General features: G+C 33.8%; 1 pseudogene; it reads left to right on the forward strand.

Annotated features, from left to right (window-relative positions):
- Positions 1-138: 138 nt before the first annotated feature.
- Positions 139-19,280, forward strand: LOC120156637 (annotated as a pseudogene).
- The last annotated feature ends 144 nt before the right edge of the window (positions 19,281-19,424 follow it).

Raw genomic sequence — 19,424 nt, forward strand, 5'->3', positions numbered from 1 at the left:
CCCCTTTAGCCTTTTCTTTGTGATAACCTCAACTTGGAAACACATAACCATAGAGCCTTTTTAGGGAAAGTTTTTTATTTGTGCTTTTAGTCTACCTATTATGCAAGTACTTGTACTTTTTGCTTATTGGATAGTGAGAATGCTTAGAGAGGAGTTGCAGCTACTTCATGAGCCTGGATCCTATGTTGGTGAGGTAGTGAAAGTTGTCGTAACCGGTTTTCGTCCGGGCACGAAATATTATTTTGGCGGGAAAATTGATGTGAATAAATGGTTTTTAAAATAATTTGGGAGTCGCCATCGGCCTTTTGAGTCAGGTAGGTCGAATACCTAAAAATCATCTTTTAAAAGAGTTTTTAAGAAAACATCAGTTAAAAGATAAACTGATATGCATTTAACCAAAAATTCATTCTTTTTATTAATAAAAAGGGATTCGTGGTCGGTTACGTTTAGGGAAGGATTAGCTCCCCTACAACGCCCAAAATTGGTACTTTATTAACTATAAATTGTCTCTATTATTAGAAATTTAAAAATTTAAAGATATATTTAATTCATAATTCTGTTAAATTTATTAATATAATTTTAAGATAATATATTAATATATATATTTTATTAAACAAGATATTTATTTTTTTTAGAAATATCATAAAAGGGCTTCTAGGTGCTTTAAGACAGCTCCTTTCTTAATATTAAATTTTTTTTTTTAATAAAACATTTATCTAAAAATAATATAAAAATAGATTTATATATTAAAAAAATAAATAAATAAAAAATATCAGAAAATGGACATCCAATTACTTTAAGACAACTATTTTGTTTGATATAAAATAAATAAATATTAAAAAGAATATGATAATATTTCTTAAAAAATAATTTAAATAAAATAAAATAAATATATATATTTATATATATTTTAAACATGACCAATAATCACCAATATATTTCCATTTTGAATACATTACAACACGTGACTAATAATAAAATATATTTCAATAAAGTAAATATATATATTTTAAACACAATCATCTTTGAATACTTTATTATACATGCGTGACTAATAATTTAAGAAGTCAAGAGTAGTTGAATATCTTTAATAACATACTATTCTCTTGTTGATTTTATTACCAATATATTTATAATTATTATCACCTAACATCTATAATCAATAAACAAAACCTTTAATATTTAATCATAATTGATTATAAGAAACAAAAATAAAAAAGTATTAAAATTATAGGGGATAAAAAAAAATAAAATAAAATAGTGAAATTAAAGGGGCAATAATAAAATAAAATAGTGACCAAAATAAAGAAAATTAAAATTATAAGATTAAATTAAAAAGTAATAAAATTTGTAAAATAAATGAAAGTATTAAAATTAAGGACTAAATTATAACATATTAAGATTAAATGTCGTAATTCGTAATTAATCATTTAACATTTACAATGACTAAACATGCTATTTTACTCATTTATTAATTTAGTGATTAAAATAAAATTATATTAAATTCAAATATCAAATTAAGATAAATTAAAACATGCTTTCGGGATTAAAATATTAAATATTAAAATTAGAGGTCTAAATCTTTTATTTTACCTAAAATGTATATAATTTTGTAAATGACTAAATTATAATAAACTAAAATTCGGGAACAAAATTAAAATGCTCAAAAATTTAATTTAATGACTAAGATGGAAGTATTCAAACTTTAAAGGTTTCAGAAAGGGTTTATCCATAATCTAAATTACTCAAAGGTCCCTCTCCAAAACGATGTCGTTTGGAGAGGGATTTAAAACCCCCAAAACCGTCCGTTTTATGCCATTCTTCTCATATTTTCTTATTTCATCTCTCTCTCTAACTGAGAGAGATGAAATTCTCTCTGCCATCTCTCTAAAACGGAGAGGGAGAGACCACCGCCGTCGGCCATGCTCCGACGCCGACCACTACCGTCGACCACCGCTCACGGTGGTCGGAACTCCCAAATTACCCCAAAATACCAATCCCGGCCTCCTAATGTCGATTCCAACCTTTGTTTTCCCCAAAAACCTTTATATTTTTATAGATTTAAAATTTTTTTTACCTTCGACGTTTGGTTTCCAGCAACAAGTGGAGGCTACGGTGAGTTCTCTCTGTTTTTTTTTTTGTTCTTTATTCTTGTTGTCCTCTTTCGGGTTTTCTGCTCTCTGTTGCTTGCTGTCCGTTGCTCCCCTGGTTCTTGGTTGATGTTCGTATCTCTCTCTGTCTTTTTGTTCGTTGCTTTCTCTGTTTCTTTCCGTTTCTTGCTATCTGTGTCTTGCTTGCCTCTTTTTTTCTTTGTTTGCAGGCATGGTCGATGGTTTTTATAACCATCATTGGTGATGGATTCGAACCGGGTAAAGAATTGCCCTTGAGGTGAGTCACCAAACTATGGTAGTGACTCACCATAGGGCAGCGACGTGGACGGCAACTTTGAGTCTTCTGGATACTTCGGCGAGGCGAGGCAGCAGGTCGAGCGTCGTTGGAGGCGGTTTGTAGCTGCTACGTGGAGCTGCTGCAGCTGCTGGAAATACAACGTGGAGCTTCTGGAATGGAGAGGTAAAAATGGTGATTACAGCTGCCCCTCTTTGCTCGTTGTTGTGGAACAGGAATGGAGCAAAGACATAAAAACACCATTTTTAGCTTGAAATGTTTAAACTTCTGAGCTATAAGTTCTTCTCATTGTGAACATTTTGCTGGGAATGACGATCCACCTCCTTCTGTGATGGATTTGACAAAAGGTTAAACAATGTTGATGTTGATATATTTCTCTCTATGACGAGTCGAACAAAAGGTTAAATAAGTTCTTCCCATTATGCACTTCTTCTTCTTCAGATGAGTTCTTCTCATTATGAACTTCTTCTGGAAATGCTGATCCTTAAAAGAGGTGGATTTGAGCAAAAGGTTGAACAAGCTCTTCTCATTATGAACTTCTTCTGGAAATGCTGATACTGATCTATTTCCTTCTGTGATAGCATCAAACAAAGGTTGAACAAGCTCTTCTCATTATGAACTTCTTCTTCCTTCTTCATATGAGTTCTTCTCATTATGAACTTTCTCTGGAAAAGTTAATCCATCAAGTGATGAATTCAGGCAAAAGGTTGAACAAATTCTTCTCATTATGAACTTTTTCTTCCTTCTTCATATGAGTTCTTCTCATTATGAACTTTCTCTGGAAAAGTTAATCCATCAAGTGATGAATTCAGGCAAAAGGTTGAACAAATTCTTCTCATTATGAACTTTTTCTTCCTTCTTCATATGAGTTCTTCTCATTATGAACTTTCTCTGGAAAAGTTAATCCATCGAGTGATAAATTCGAGCAAAAAGTTGAACAAGTTCTTCTTATTATGAACTTCTTCTTCTTTCTTCAGATGACGAGTTCTTCTCATTATGAACTCTACCTGGCAATGTTGATCCATCAAATGATGAAAAAAGGTTGAATAAATTCTTCTCATTATGAATTTCTTCTTCCTTCTTCAGATGAGTTCTTCTCATTATGAACTTTTTCTGGAAAAGCTGATCCATCAAGTGATGGATTTGAGCAAAAGGTTGAACAAATTCTTCTCATTATGAATTTCTTCTTCCTTCTTCAGATGAGTTCTTCTCATTATGAACTTTTTCTGGAAAAGCTGATCCATCAAGTGATGTATTTGAGCAAAAGGTTGAACAAATTCTTCTCATTATGAATTTCTTCTTCCTTCTTCAGATGAGTTCTTCTCATTATGAACTTTTTCTGGAAAAGCTGATCCATCAAGAGATGGATTTGAGCAAAAGGTTGAACAAATTCTTCTCATTATGAATTTCTTCTTCAGATGAGTTCTTCTCATTATGAACTTTTTCTGGAAATACTGAATCATCGAATGATGAATTCAAGCGAAAAGTTGAACAAGTTCTTCTCATTATGAACTTCTTCTTTTTTCTTCAGATGAGTTCTTCTCATTATGAACTCGAACTGGTAATGCTGAATCATCGAATGATGAATTTACGCGAAAAGTTGAACAAGTTCTTCTCATTATGAACTTCTTCTTTTTTCTTCAGATGAGTTCTTCTCATTATGAACTCGAACTGGTAATGCTGAATCATCGAATGATGAATTCAAGCGAAAAGTTGAACAAGTTCTTCTCATTATGAACTTCTTCTTTTTTCTTCAGATGAGTTCTTCTCATTATGAACTCGAACTGGTAATGCTGAATCATCGAATGATGAATTCATATCTTTGCTAAAATCTTTGAAATTCCTGTCAAATTTTAACATGGATAAAATGAATGAAAATGCTCCTATTTTGCAAATGTCTAAATATGATGCATGAATGTTGATGCAATTTTTCATTTGACTTCAAAATGGTGAACTCGGTTTTCCTCCACTTCATCATTTATTGCCAGGGTCAACTCTGGATATCAGTGTAGCAACTTATGCTATCAAGCTTGCATTTCTGAAGAACTATCTGATCAACTTGTATCTTTATGTATTCTTTGCTTTATGAAAGTCTCAGAAGAATTGTTTTATTCGTGGAACTCTTGTCGTAGTCAGAATTATGACCTTAATGCCCCATTTTGTCTTGGATAAAACCAACTTTATTTGTTTGGACTTGTGTAGAAATCCCATAAAGTTTTCATCTTTGAAAAGAGAATCTGTCATCTTTAAAAAGAGAATCTATCATCTTTGAAGAGTGTAGATGTAGATATGCCTGACTCAGCAAGGATTAATTAGGAGAGTAGAGCCTGTTCTAATTTGACTCTTGAAACATATCACAAGGAGGATTTATTCCAATTCCTTTCATGTCTCCACATCTAATTGGATCTTGAACAAAGCAACTTGGACCATATAATATGTCTCCATATTTAACTAGTTTCTTGTGGTTAAAATTTCAGCTCTCCATCTGCGGAATAAAATCTTCATCATATCTCATCTTATAATCTTGAAGTTGAAGAAGACAAACTTTATCTTGGATCAAAAATGGAAACCATATGATCACAACATTGGTTCAACATCAGAATAACTGGTTCGTAAAACATTTGATAACATATTCTTCATCTCATGTGGTTTCAGCTTAGATGTAAAACACTTGACAACACATTCATCCTTTTCTGTGGGACATAAAACATTTGACAACGCATTCATCCTTTGCTGTGGACTCTGCTCAGATTTCTCAATTATTGAAGCTCTTTGCCTAGTGTTCAAAGTTTTTGTATGATATCACAAGATCACTTGAGAACAAAACTCAGTGGGGATATAAGTGAGATGTTGGTATAACCAAAAAGTTGGTCAAATTCACGATATATGCTAGTGTCGAGTTGAATAAAAGATACCAAATGATCTTAATATCATCTCGAGCAAGGGCAAGTGTGATATTGATCACGTTTTCTTCTGTAATGAGCGTTGTAGGAATTAGAAACACACCCACTATAAGAGCTATGTATGGAAAGATATCCGTGGAATTCTTGCTGATGGGGATGAAACACACATGATAAACCCAAAATAGATGGAAACTCAATTCATCTTGGCTAGTAATGATGATCCCAAATAACAACGGGAATAACAGTAATATAAGTGAGAGTCGAGTCTCCCTTTTCAATGTCATCAAGCAAGCAAAAACTGATGTGAAAAACAGCTTCATAATCTCAATAGTATGGTTGAAACTATTTGCTAGGAATCTCAAAGAAATATTTTCAATTATCACCGACACACAGAAGGCCAAATTCAATGCTGAGATCTTGAGGAACTGAACCCTGGATCGAGTAGTCTGCCTGGGGATCATCTTTATTCATGCAACCGTAATGTAGTTTATCAAAGAACACACTGTCATGTGACATACGGTTAAGAATATTAGGTTTTTGAAAATATACTTGCTGAGTAGATATTTTTTTCAACAACATGATCATAATGTAACTGCCTGATGAACGAAGCAATTATGTATAGTCAGCTTCATTGTCATTGTTTCACCATTTTCATTCTTCATATCTTTATATCTCATTGGAAATATTTGTTCAAGTCAATGATCTTGACAGATGATGATGTGGGCCTTCAGCATGCCCCAACAATTGCTGATACGATCGTTCAAAAATGCATCAACATTCCTAATTCTGATTGAAATGGGCTTTCAACATGCCCCGATATTTGCTTCTTGTTAATCTGAGCCTTCAAAATGCCCACATGGATCTGTCTGAAGGAACCTTTAAAATGCCCCAACATTGGCTGATACAGATGCTAAAAGTATGCTCAACATTACTTCTTGTTGAGATGGGCCTTCAAAATGACCAAATATTCATATTGCTGCGAGCCTTCAAAATGCCCCAATATTCTATTTCTGGTTGAAAATGGGCCTTCAAGATATCTCTCTAGATCTGTTTGATTCACTCTCAATGTCTATTTGACTGAAATGTTATGATCCATCACAAGGTTCAATTTTGACAATGCACTGTTGTAGGTACTTGTGGCTTTATTCGTGCCCAAAATCTGTTTATCTTGAATACTCTCATTCTGGCGTCACTAAACAGTAGTGTTGTCCGGTAACTGGAAGAATTCAATCATTCTGACAGAAACGTCTGAGATAGGTATCTTCTGAATGAGGTGGCCATTTTCTGTATCTGGAGGGATTTAGTTAGACAGAGCAGTGAAAATAGTTTGGTAATCCGTTCCAGGCTGACACAGTGGCTTATCATCTTTCAGTGAAAGCCATCTCTGAAATATACTTTTCTGTGGGGAGAGAAACCAATTTATGCGAACAGTAATCTGATGCAATAGCAAGACTACATATACAGTGGTACAAGCTCATAAAAAATCTATACCCATGTAACATGTTGATTCTGATAACAACTCATCTGATTATGAAGCGATCTTTCAGGATGATTTCACAGATATTGATAGTTCTTCTGATATCGAGGAAATCATGAATTCTGATTCTGATGAGGAGAGTAAACTGTTATACTTGACAAAAATGGGATTCTCAGAGGTTGAGGCTTCAATAACCATGGAGAGATGTGGTTCAGATTCATCAATTGCAGAATTGACAGATTTTATATGTGCTGATCAAATGGCTAAGGTTACTGATGCACTTCTTATGGTAGAAGATAGGAAGCCATTATGCAATGATCCCAATTACAAGCAAAGGCGAAACTTGGGATATGATTTTTGGAAAAGGAATAAGCATAGGAAGCTTGAAAAGAAATTTCTTAATGAAGACGATCATGCAATTCATCCTTTAATTCCAATGATGGTTCTGGGGTTCCTACCGAATCAGATCAGATAACTCAAAAAACACTTCCAGAAGATGCTATTGAGTCTCCTTATTTCTACTATGAGCAAATTCATCTTTTAAATCCAATGATTGGTTTTGGGGTTCATACCAAATCAGATCAGATAACTCAAAGAACACTTCCAGAAGATGCTATTGAGTCTTCTTATTTCTACTATGATCACCTGGCACTTGCTCCAGTTAATGTTTGGACTGGAATATCATAATACTTATTCGATGTAGAGCTAGAATTTATAGATTCGAAGCATTTTCATGCTACTACACTGAAAAGGGCTATATTCATAATTCTGCCAATTAAGAACAGATTTTTCTCTTATTCTGCTTCTTCCATGTGCTGATGTTTTTCCATTGACAAAGAAATGATGGCCTTCCTGTAAGGCTCTTGAAGCTTATGACAATGAGCCACCTTCGAATGTCCAGAAGTATGTTCTTGATGAGTGCTGAAAATGGAATCTGGTATGGGTTAAAAAGAATAAAATTGTTCCACTTGAATCTGATGAAGTGGAAATGCTTCTATGTTTCCCTAAAAACCATACACAAGGATCTGTATAGAGACATGTTCCATGGTGGTATCAATGTCCTGTCTCTTTTCTCTGGGATCAATGATGCAGAAGTTGCCTTTTACTGTCTTGTCATACTTTTGAAAACAGATGTGCAAGAACTGAATGATGATCGGTTGGAGCAATTGATGAGTAGTTTTGTCGAATTCGACCTTGTTGTAAGTGGCATCCAGCGTAACAACCTTACTGGAAGAAATAAACATCATTGTGATGGGCTTGAAGATTTTTGTTGGTGCATTTACTTGCAATGATTGCTACAACAAACTGTCTCTTCTGCTGCTTCAATATATCCCACTCTTTTCGAATTATGGAACGGTTTAGTTGACAGTAAAATTTGTCATCTTCAACTTTTGGAATCTTGTAACCAATGTTACCCTATATAAAAGGCCTATAAGGGTAGATTCTGTTCCAATGTCTTATTCTGTGCCATAAGTCCTCAAATTCAAATTCAGCAATCTTCTGAAGGACATAATGAATATCATCTTGACAAAGAAAATGATCAGCATAGAAGAAATAGCAATAATGTATCAAGACTTGAGCCAGCATCACGGTATAACCAGAGTGCAGGTAGTGACTTGTTCATGGCTTTATGATGTAATCTTCTAGAGAACATGAATTGATGGTTGGGGAAAATAATCTTTCTGGTGATGCTTATCGCCCTCAGTATGAGATAAACGATAATCTTTCTTGATGAATTGCTAATGTCATAGGAGAGTGTCACAAATTCAATTCTCCAGGCTTTCTGGCTTCTTGGACCACTTGTCTTCAAAAATGTGAAGCGCTTCATTTTTCTGGCTTCGTTCATTCTTTTTCTACAACAGAGGTAGAATAAGCAACAATTGCTTTAAGGACCTTCCTCATTTGAGACTGTACTGTTTGAAAATGTTTTTTCTCCTTTCTTTATTGAAGAATGAAAGAATTTTGCAAAGTATTACCCCTTTCAGGTTCACAATATAATCGAATCATAAACAACGAGTTTAATGAATATCAAATAAATCAACTACACTTTTAAATCATTCAAAAATCATAGTCCTATGGCAAGTGTCAAAATTATTGGCTGATTTGAGGTGTAGGTTGATTTTGGTAAAGTAGGTTCTTTCAAGTTGATTCAGTATGTCGCTTCGGGCTTCCACTAACTTGAAGAAATGGTTGTTATGCTCATCTTGTAGAGATACTTCTCGTTTCCAGAATCTCAGGAACGTTTTTGAGATGTGTGGTGCTTCATTAAGAGCTTAAGATCGTCTCTTATGTCGTTGTTGCATCATTCAATATTCGAGCCGCCTTTTCAGGTTTTCAACTCGAATCCTCCTTTGGTTTCAAAGATGGTTTTTTAAAAATTTATATCTTGAACCCTCCTTTTATCATTTTTCATATCATGCATTAAAGATTTTAAAAACCAATTTTTGCAAATAAAAATCAATCTTGAGAGGCGGAATGAATTCTGAAGATATTCTCTTTTACTTAGAAATCCATGTACGATTAAAATGGACTTTTCAGGTACGTAACGTAGGCCATGGCTTATGGTTATGAAAAAAAGGGATAAAAAGGCCCAAATAAGTGTTTAAGGGTCATCAAACCAAGGATCAATTCATTCTGATGCCATCAATCTTGTTTTGTTTGACTTGGATATGCCTTGCTGGGGAATTTTCCATCAACTGGATCCCTCAAGACTGCCAAATTTTGGATTCATTTCCATTTTCTCATATCTCCAGCATTTCTTGCTCTTCTTGTTTGTACTTGATCAACATTGTAACTTGAGGCTCAATAAATCACCCATCTTGATTCAATTTTCCTTTTTCTTTTTCTTTTTCTCCTTTTTTTTTTCTTCTTTCTTTGCTGGATGAGTATAATACTTCAATTGCTTTGAGCACCTCCTTTTCCTTTTGCATTTTGGAGGTTTTCCATTATTCTTGATTGGATTGATCTTCAAGCACTCTGTATTTGACATACTTTGTAGTTCAAAACTTTCATGACTTCATGGAAACTTGTCTTCGTAATAAAACTGTATTGACAATCTTTATTCTTGTGAGCCAATATCCTTTACCTTGCCCCCCAATGTAGAGGGTGATCCTTGGTTAGAGTTGAATTAGAAGAAAAATTATTCAGGCTCAAATGGGGACAACAAAGGATATATATATATATATTAAATGATAAATGAAACAATGTCGTTCATCATCTCATACACAGAAACCTTTGTAAAAAGAGGTATCCACAGGGGGATGAATATTCAAGATTAACTTTATTTACATGAAAAAATGTAATTAATGCATGATATATTTATTTCAATCAATCACTTTCCCCTTCTTCTTTGAGTATGCCCTAATCACTCGAAATTATCATCAATGAGTTGGTCCATGATGCCTCATCTCGTCTCTTCTTGCAGTAAAATTCACGAATAGTTGAAAGTTTGGTTCTTTTGAGGTCTTTTGGTTTATGATGGTTTTGTATTTGGAAGGACAAATGTGTGACTTATAAAGTCATGTATATGGTGGAAGGTAGTATCATCAATCAATCGACTCTACCCGAGAAGGTAAACATCTAGAGTTTGTGTCTCAAAAACAGGTAGAGACATTTCTTCAGAGTCTCAGATAAATGTAGTGTCAGGATTTGGTTTTGGTAAGGGTCAAGTAGTTGGCATTGGACGGGATATTGAAGATATAATTTTACCACTTACCAATAGATCTATAACTTTTGAAAAATTAAAAGAATATTTAATCTACTTGATACTCAATAATCTCAAGATTAAAATTTGATTCCTTGCTCATAACCATAAAAGAAACACATATTTATTTATTGCACAAAAGGAGGAGAAAGGAACAAAAAACATATTCAAACAAGATGCTGAAAATAGAAAGGTACTACAGTGGTAGATATCAACTTCCACTTGTTTATGCATCATTACTCCTCTATTGTTGGGTGTGTACTTGGCCCAGGATTTTTATCTTTATTTGCCCCCCATTTCTTGATCGTTTCTTGTGTCAAGACTCCCTTGTCAACGAGCGTCTCTATTTCCTTTAACAGTGACCAACAATTCCATGTTGAATGTCCAGATACTCCCAAGTGAAAATTACAGAAGCTATTTTGATCATAGCAATGGGCATAAGGCTTTGGTGACACCTTCACCAATCTTGGTGTAATGTAGTGACCTTTAACCAAATGAGGGTACAGGTCTGAGATAGATTCTTGAAACACCTTCAGAGTTTTTCTCACTCGCGAGGCTATCACTTTCTTTGATCGTTCTGACCGAATGAATGCTCTCATGTTATCGAGGGGGTTCTGAATGCTCATTTTAGCTATAACTGGGGTAATATTAACCAGATTTCTTAAGTTGTCCTTTGCCTTACTGGGTTTCGGAAAATCTGATACATGTATCTGAGGTGTCTTCTGGGTTATATCTGCCTCATTCCTTCTTAGACCTATGGGCCAATCTCGAATTACATCCATGGGAGCCTTTTGATTTCTTTTCCCATTTTCTTTGCAGGATTTGGTCACATTAGTCTCTGTTGCAACAATGGTTTCTGAACATTGAACCTTAACCTTTTCTTTTATCTTGTATTTTTGAATTGCTTGCTCTAAAGGGTCTTGAAAATTTCCCTTAAGGTTACCAGGAACCTTAGCTGAACAATTTGGAATTCTAGTTTAATTTATCCAAGGAACTTTCTTATAGGTCCAATTCTCATTTGGAGGCCATTGTGATTGATCAAGTTGTGGAGTAATTGATCTGGTTGAGAGCATTTTTGGATGCAATTTTTCACTCGAACAGTGGAAGGGAGGAAATTGAAATCCCTGCACATTATTTTTCTTCTTGATCACTCTATAAGGTTTGGCACAATGTTTAACTGAATAAGACCTCATTGTATTAACCCCAGCTTCTTTCTTGACTTTAGTATTGTCAGAGCCTCTTATCTTGCCATTCTTGATAGCCATTTCGATGATTTCTCCACTTATGATGATGTCAGAGAAATTATTAGGGACAACCCCTATCATGTGATTAACATAAGGAAATTTTAATGTGCTGATGAACAAAGTAGTGAACTCTTTTTCAGTCAATGGTGGATGTACTTTGAGAAGCAACGTCTTTCCATCGTTGTGAATATTGTCGAAAGCTTTCATTGTACTTCATATTCATGCTTTGCAACATTGTTCGATCAGGGGCTATATCAGTCATGTGCTTGTATTGACCCAAAAATGCTTGAGCTAAATCCCTCCAAGAACGTATTTGAGTACGTTTTAGTTGATTATACCATCTGGATGCAGACCCAGATAAACTGTCTTGGAAACAGTGGATCAACAACTTTTCATTCTCTACATAGTCAGCCATACGACGACAATACATAGTGATATGATATGAAGGGCATGTGGTCCCATTATACTTCTCAAAATCTGGAACCTTGAACTTTGGTGGAATAACCAGGCCAGGACCAAACTTAGTTTTTTGGCATCAAACCCATAAAATGACTCAACTATCTCTATAGATTTTATCAACTCTTCTATATTTTCCATTTGTTGAGTGAATTTTTCCTTCTCAACTGATTTGTTTAGGTCAAGGACCTTATTACTAATACAAAATTCATCAGGCTTCAACTCAGAAGTAGTAGTACAATCAGTGGGGAACGATGCTCCAGCTTGATATGGTGAGTTCTTAACAGCGAAATAAATTGGTGACTGAATTTCCTGGGGTACAGAGGTGAACTCAGGAATATGAACAGGTGTAACACCCAAAGAATTTGTGGTGTTTTCAACAAGACTCTTTCCAGCAGTCAAATGCTTATCAATCATTTCTTTCATATTGTTCAGTAGATCGATCTGAGAATTAGCTTCGATTTGTGTCAACTTGCTCCTCAATTCCTCTTGTATTTCTTTCTGCTTTATCTCAAATTTGGCTAGCCTATCTTCAGTTTCTTTAGACATTTTTCTTGTGTCGTGCTGAGCGTTCTTGCTTCAAGGAAAAATCAAGATCACTTCGTTTGAAATCCTTATTTTAATGAATGAATGTTTTAATGTATTATGACATAAAAAATGCAAAGATGCCAAATGCAAATGTAAATATGTGAATGTAATAACAAGAATACAAATTGTGCAATACAAATGCAAAGATGCCAAATGTAAATATGCAAATGTAAAAATGTAAATGTAAATTATTTAAAATACCAGAATAGGACATCCAGTTATATTAAGACTGCCCTTTTCTTTGATATTGAAAATAAATAAACATTATTATTTAATTAAATATGTTTTAATGCATGATGTAAATTTAAAAATGTAAATGTAAATACAAACGTAAAAATGTACAAATGCAAAATACAAATACATGTATGAAAAGGTGTTACTCAAGAGTGATCATCTTAGAACAGATTTCATTGAACGCAAAAGTTTCGGTACATCAAACAAAACTTTACATGTAGGATATATTTCATTCCTAACTTCTCCAAGCCAAATTAGTCTATCAACTTAAGGGACATATTGCTTGTCTGGACTGCAACCTCTTCCATGACATTCTCTTTCATTTTCTGTCACTTCTCGGAGTTGCTCATTTTCCCTTGTAAGAGATCTTTTCTGTCCAAGAAGTTCTTGAACAAGATCTTCATATATGTTGCAGTTCTTTTTCAGCTTGGTGACCCCTGTTATCCATTCTTCTGGGGTACTTCCTAGGCCAGCATTTTGAAAGGTTTGACTGATCTTCTGAAAATCTTCATGCATGGTTTTCATTTCTGTGCTCAATTTCTCGTTTTGGTCGTTCAAGTCCTTCAAATAACATGCTTGAGATTCATAAAAATCTCCACTACTCTGAATGTCCCGACTGATACTCTTACCATAGACTGCTTTTGGTATCAATCTGGCAGAATCTTTATGGATTACTTTTGGTATTAATATAACCGGTTCTCTGTGTGCAGAACTTCCCTCGATCCTCGTAATTTCTTCAGGATGTCTTTCCTTGGTCGTATCATATTTTGTTTGATCATAAAACTTTTTGTCCATTTACGATTTCTTTCCAATATGATGAACAGTCTTTCAAGCCAACACCTTTTGGTTATGCCATGATCATGTAATGCAAACAAAAGAAATCAATATGAACATATTAGAGCAATGTAATATGCATGAAAAAAAATAGAATAGTTAGTACCAACTAAAAAAATCTATTTATCAATGTATAAATCTTAACCTCATGTTTTCTAGTTCCATGATTTGTTTGGGAAATTTTAACTTAACCGCACGATTTCTAGTTCGCATGCATTTATTCAGGAAAAGGAAATAAAATAAATTATAAGCTAGAGCTTATTTCTCCTTTGTGTATACCTACTGACAAAATTTCGGCATGGTCTCAGATCGAGAGAGTTTCTAGGGTTTATTATATGCAGGTTTTCAGTTCTAGGAGTAAAGGTACTCGAACTGTCCTTGTTGATGCCCCCTTGGGCTATCAAACCCTCAATCCTAGTCCATTACAGACTTAAACGGACCGAGTTCAATTCGAGGGGATACATTTCTCTATGACTAACACGGAGAATAAATTCTCACGAAGACATAGAGCATATAAACCCCGAAAGTTACTTGCTAGGTCTGACACGGAGAATAAATTCTCACGAAGACGTCGCTTTCACTCCCACTTAAAAGGGACAAACTCAATTATAGAGCTTTATGTTATGCAATGCAAGTGTTGTGTGTGAGGAGAAATGTTCAAACCTCTAACAGAAAAAATAAATAATGAAATAAAATATTTGCAAATAAAAAAAAATAAAATATTAATAAGAAAATATATACATATTATGAAAATAATAAATATATAAAAAAATTTGAAAAGAAAAAATCATAAATTAAATATATAAATTTTAATTTATAATTAATAGAGACAATTTATAATTGATTTTAAAAGTTTGACCGGTCCCCAGCGGAGTCGCCAAGCTGTCGTAACCGGTTTTCGTCCGGGCACGAAATATTATTTTGGCGGGAAAATTGATGTGAATAAATGGTTTTTAAAATAATTTGGGAGTCGCCATCGGCCTTTTGAGTCAGGTAGGTCGAATACCTAAAAATCATCTTTTAAAAGAGTTTTTAAGAAAACATCAGTTAAAAGATAAACTGATATGCGTTTAACCAAAAATTCATTCTTTTTATTAATAAAAAGGGATTCGTGGTCGGTTACGTTTAGGGAAGGATTAGCTCCCCTACAACGCCCAAAATTGGTACTTTATTAACTATAAATTGTCTCTATTATTAGAAATTTAAAAATTTAAAGATATATTTAATTCATAATTCTGTTAAATTTATTAATATAATTTTAAGATAATATATTAATATATATATTTTATTAAACAAGATATTTATTTTTTTTTAGAAATATCAGAAAAGGGTTCTAGGTGCTTTAAGACAACTCCTTTCTTAATATTAAAAAATAAATAAATTTTAATAAAACATTTATCTAAAAATAATATAAAAATAGATTTATATATTAAAAAAAATAAATAAAAAATATCAGAAAATGGACATCCTATTACTTTAAGACAACTATTTTGTTTGATATAAAATAAATAAATATTAAAAAGAATATGATAATATTTCTTAAAAAATAATTTAAATAAATAAAATAAATATATATATTATATATATTTTAAACATGACCAATAATCACCAATATTTCCATTTTGAATACATTACAACACGTGACTAATAATAAATATATTTCAATAAAGTAAATATATATTTTTAAACACAATCATCTTTGAATACTTTATTATACATGCGTGACTAATAATTTAAGAAGTCAAGAGTAGTTGAATATCTTTAATAACATACTATTCTCATGTTGATTTTATTACCAATATATTTATAATTATTATCACCTAACATCTATAATCAATAAACAAAACCTTTAATATTTAATCATAATTGATTATAAGAAACAAAAATAAAAATTATTAAAATTATAGGGGATAAAAAAATAATAAATAAAATAGTGAAATTAAAGGGGCAATAATAAAATAAAATAGTGACCAAAATAAAGAAAATTAAAATTATAAGATTAAATTAAAAGTAATAAAATTTGTAAAATAAATGAAAGTATTAAAATTAAGGACTAAATTATAACATATTAAGATTAAATGTCGTAATTCGTAATTAATCATTTAACATTTACAATGACTAAACATGCTATTTTACTCATTTATTAATTTAGTGATTAAAATAAAATTATATTAAATTCAAATATCAAATTAAGATAAATTAAAACATGCTTTCGGGATTAAAATATTAAATATTAAAATTAGAGGTCTAAATCTTTTATTTTACCTAAAATGTATATAATTTTGTAAATGACTAAATTATAATAAACTAAAATTCGGGAACAAAATTAAAATGCTCAAAAATTTAATTTAATGACTAAGATGGAAGTATTCAAACTTTAAAGGTTTCAGAAAGGGTTTATCCATAATCTAAATTACTCAAAGGTCCCTCTCCAAAACGATGTCGTTTGGAGAGAGATTTAAAACCCCCAAAACCGTCCGTTTTATGCCATTCTTCTCATATTTTCTTATTTCATCTCTCTCTCTCTAACTGAGAGAGATGAAATTCTCTCTGCCATCTCTCTAAAACGGAGAGGGAGAGACCACCGCCGTCGGCCATGCTCCGACGCCGACCACTACCGTCGGCCACCGCTCACGGTGGTCGAAACTCCCAAATTACCCCAAAATACCAATCCCGGCCTCCTAATGTCGATTCCAACCTTTGTTTTCCCCAAAAACCTTTATATTTTTATAGATTTAAAATTTTTTTTACCTTCGACGTTTGGTTTCCAGCAACAAGTGGAGGCTACGGTGAGTTCTCTCTGTTTTTTTTTGTTCTTTATTCTTGTTGTCCTCTTTCGGGTTTTCTGCTCTCTGTTGCTTGCTGTCCGTTGCTCCCCTGGTTCTTGGTTGATGTTCGTATCTCTCTCTGTCTTTTTGTTCGTTGCTTTCTCTGTTTCTTTCCGTTTCTTGCTATCTGTGTCTTGCTTGCCTCTTTTTTTCTTTGTTTGCAGGCATGGTCGATGGTTTTTATAACCATCATTGGTGATGGATTCGAACCGGGTAAAGAATGGCCCTTGAGGTGAGTCACCAAACTATGGTAGTGACTCACCATAGGGCAGCGACGTGGACGGCAACTTTGAGTCTTCTGGATACTTCGGCGAGGCGAGGCAGCAGGTCGAGCGTCGTTGGAGGTGGTTTGTAGCTGCTATGTGGAGCTGCTGCAGCTGCTGGAAATGCAACGTGGAGCTGCTGGAATGGAGAGGTAAAAATGGTGATTACAAAAGTCATGGGTAAAAACAAGGTTTTAGTCAAGGTATGATATCCTTTTATCCCTACCTAGTTGTTAGCTCTCTCTTTGACTTCGTAAATGGGATTAATTTTATGATATAGATAGAAATTTTGATATTTGGCTATTTAATACCGGAACTTATTATTTTCTCATTCAGCAATCCATTGTCTTTCTGTGCTATAATTTGCTATTTCTTCTGTAGGTCCATCCAGAAGGAAAATATGTTGTTGATATCGACAAGAATATTGATATCACAAAATTCCCACCATCGACTAGAGTTGCTCTGCGTAATGACAGCTATGTTCTCCATCTGATCCTACCCAGCAAAGTAGATCCTTTGGTTAACCTTATGAAAGTTGAAAAAGTTCCAGATTCTACATATGATATGAATTGGTGGTCTTGACCAACAAATTAAAGAGATAAAAGAGGTTTGCGTTCATAACTGTTTGATGTGTTCATTTATGGGTTATACTATCTGTTTTTTTTTTTCTCCTATTAAGTGTTATGATTCGTTATTAATCCTGTTTTTCGTCCTGGATTGGTGTAATTTTTTACACCCACTTTTCGGTCTGTAGGTTATCGAACTTCCAATTAAACATCCTGAATTGTTTGAAAGTCTTGGTATAGCCCAACCAAAGGTAATATTGTTTTGCCAAGTCATAGCATTATGTTCATTTGTTTCTCATTTGATTTCACTGTAAAACTAAATCTTGTTCCATGTCATAAATTATAGGGTGTCTTGCTGTATGGACCACCTGGTACGGGAAAAACTCTGTTGGCTAGAGCTGTGGCCCATCATACTGATTGTACCTTTATCAGAGTTTCTGGTTCTGAATTAGTTCAGAATATATTGGAGGGCTCTCGAATGGTTAGAGAAGTTTTCGTTATGGCCAGGTTTGTTCTTCCTTGTTTGGTATCCTTAATTTTAAACAAGTACAAATACAAAACAAGTTATAGATTCTAGCAAAGCAGAACTCATTATCTGGAATTAGTCATTAGCAAATAACCAGCTGTTTTGTAGCATGAAACACTAAGTAGAGTTGCTTCTGTCTGATTATCTGTCATGCTGTCATAGTTTTGCTTTTGTATTTATTTTAAGTGATTCCTTCTCACTATCTCCCAGAGAGCATGCTCCATCAATCATATTTATGGATGAGATAGACGGTATTGGATCTGCTCGAATGGAATCTGAAGTGGCAATGGTGATAGTGAGGTGCAGCGTACTATTATGTTGGAACTTCTCAACCAGCTTGACGGATTTGAAGCACCTAACAAGATCAAGGTAATGTATTAATTACTTCGCTGAAATACTAATGTAATGAATTAGGGAGACCGTCTTGTAGCTTGCTTACTGACATTCCTGTTACTTCCTAATTCTGATGACCAGGTTTTGATGGCCACTAATCGTATAGATATCTTGGATCAAGCTCTTCTTAGGCCAGGACGAATTGACAGGAAGATCGAGTTTCCAAATCCCAATGAGGATGTACGTACCATTCCATTTAGTGTTCATTGTTATATTCCTGCAAACATTTTAGTGTTGTTCCTCTTTTTTAGGTTAGGGCCATAAAAGGGTGACATCTTCATTGCTACCTTGTTCTTTGTTACGTTCAATGAAAATAATTCATGCATGGGTTGTATTTGAACTGAAAATATTGCTTAACTGATGAAAATAGTTCATTGATTAGTGCTTACTAAACTTATCGTCTAGTGACTTTCCTCTGATTGTGCTATTGCCATTGATGCTTGATACAAGCCGATAGGAGATTCTTTTCATTTTAAACCAATGTGATCAATCTTTTATTGGTATTCTGAAGACCTGCCGGGAATAACATCAATCATGGCAGCGTTCTGCTCCCTCTAATTGTACTTGAATTTCTTTGTTTTTAGACAGCTTGCAGTGCTATAATAGTTATGTTGTGTGTTCGGTCATATGCAGTCTCGACTCGACATCTTAAAAACACATTCTAGAAGAATGAATTTCATGCGGGGGATTGATCTAAAGAAGATAGCAGAGAAGATGAATGGTGCTTCTGGTGCAGAGCTCAAGGTTTGTTTGCAGATACTTGATTAATTAATTGTGTCTGGTTCACTTGATGAACAGAGACTATGATTCGTCCAATTGGAATATTAGCAAAGAGAGGGAGATGATTCGATGATTTCGATCTTCACTTAGATTTTCAAGCTTCAATCTCTGTCAAGTTTATGATATCTATTTTCCCCTCTTCCCCTCTTCCCCCCTTCACCGTAACCTCACAATCCTTTCTTTAACCCAACGCCTCTGTTCTCCCTTTCTCTATTCTGTATTC

The sequence above is a fragment of the Hibiscus syriacus genome, unplaced genomic scaffold (assembly GCF_006381635.1).
Source record: "Hibiscus syriacus cultivar Baekdansim isolate YM2019G1 unplaced genomic scaffold, ASM638163v2 tig00111234_pilon, whole genome shotgun sequence".
Taxonomy (NCBI): domain Eukaryota; kingdom Viridiplantae; phylum Streptophyta; class Magnoliopsida; order Malvales; family Malvaceae; genus Hibiscus; species Hibiscus syriacus.